Below are 1,927 nucleotides of genomic sequence, written 5' to 3' on the forward strand. Positions count from 1 at the left end.
AGAGAAGATAAGATAGTGGCAAAGTTGAATAACATTACTTCTGCACAGAAATGCGTATCATGTTGTCCATTACACTTAGAAAGACATTGCATTAGCCATCATTTCAACTATAATTTATTTCCATATCAAGAAATTATTTTGTTACAGGCCAATAGATAGGATATTGCAGAATCTCAGATCATTAGAGAAATTTGGATGGACATATCGTAATGGATTGATATGTGCCTGCCCTTTTTGTGAACTATGCAGAGGAGATCTTGGAGTGTCCTTCATTATAAATATTTTGGATATATTTTTACAAATATAAGATGACAGAGGCAGAATAGATTGCACAGGTTTTTTAAAATCACTAAGCATTTATGTTCAATAAATTAAATGAGTCATTAAAGATGACACTGAGTAAACCACTCATATTTACCATAAAGGTAATATGTCTCTGATTGTTTGTTTTCAAGAAAATATTTTTAATAGAGTATATCTATGCTTCATTCAAGTAACCTAATGATGCATGACATTATTTATAAATGAAATTAAACCATACATTTATTATGAAATATATGAATGAAATAACAACCTAGATATGACTACAATTTAAGTTTTTTTGCAATAATTTTATTTATAATAATATAAATATTTTATGATTAATCAACCTACATTAGTGTATGCTCTTGCCTAAATATTTCATAATAATCATTTGTAATATAATCCATATCAGGAAACAAGGGAATCATTATTCAACAAGATTCAAAAGAATTTACTTGATGCATTTAACACTGACCAGATATACTTTATGCATTTACTTATGCACAATGTGCATTTGATATGTAACTGATGTTTGCATTGATCTTATAAAGGCAAAAGCCAAAGTGCCATATATTTTAAGACCAACAATGAAACAATGGTGGGAACTGGGAATACAATCCTCCTAGGAATTTTGTGGGTTAAAATTTATCAGTAAATTCATTCACATAATTAATTAATTGACCAATAAATAAAACATTATTTCATTAAAAAAAACTCTGACCTCTGAAGAAAGCAGGAAATATTGAGACATTTTAGACTCAGGCAAGCAGTCTGGATATTTAATTATTTTAAACTTGTCCTTAGATGATGACACGTTAAAGGTTTTTATGGAAAATAAATATGAAAAAACTTATGAAAATATCATGTAAAAATTAAGGATGCTATCTAGCAAAAATATCATAATAAATAAATAAACCAAAAGAAAAATGTAAATTTTGCCTCATTCAAATCTTACCTTACATACTAATCTAGTCTCATTTTTCACTTCTGAAGAAAATGGTACTCGATATTTTGGAGAAGAAATAGGATTACTAAGAATATTTGGAGTTTACAAAATAAAATTAGTGGTTAAATAAAAGCATTATTCATTATATCAGAGAGTAGATTCATGACATATGATCTTTGAATAAATATATAATAAGATGAGTACATTTTCACCTTAAAAGAGACTATTAAAACATAATATTAATTAACACTAGAATGTCTTACAGTCTAAACATTGTAATTAGATTGGCAATTCTATCTAGCCATTTACATCTCTATATACCATTATCAGGGACACATCACTGTAAAGGAAGGATGATTGATTTACCTCCATAGCTTGTCAAAGTTTGAATTGGAGAGGGGGAAAAATGCTTATTCAAAATAGAAAAAATTTAAAACCAAATGAGCAGGAAAGCAAACAAAAATATTCAGCCTGCTGATGTATGCTGTAGTGAATTCTCAATATTTTATATCTGTAAAGATTTTAACCTCTGAGGTTCTAATCTTTTTCTCTTTTTTTAAGGGAATATTATTGAAACATTTGGAAGGCGAGACTTAAGCTGGGATACAGTTAAGCATACTAAAGAAAATATAGGAATAATGAATTCTATGTGGTAAAAATTAAAAATAGGTTTAAGAA

This window comes from Orycteropus afer, unplaced genomic scaffold, assembly GCF_000298275.1.
Source record: "Orycteropus afer afer isolate SDZICR_OR568_19922 unplaced genomic scaffold, OryAfe1.0 scaffold01536, whole genome shotgun sequence".
Lineage (NCBI taxonomy): Eukaryota > Metazoa > Chordata > Mammalia > Tubulidentata > Orycteropodidae > Orycteropus > Orycteropus afer.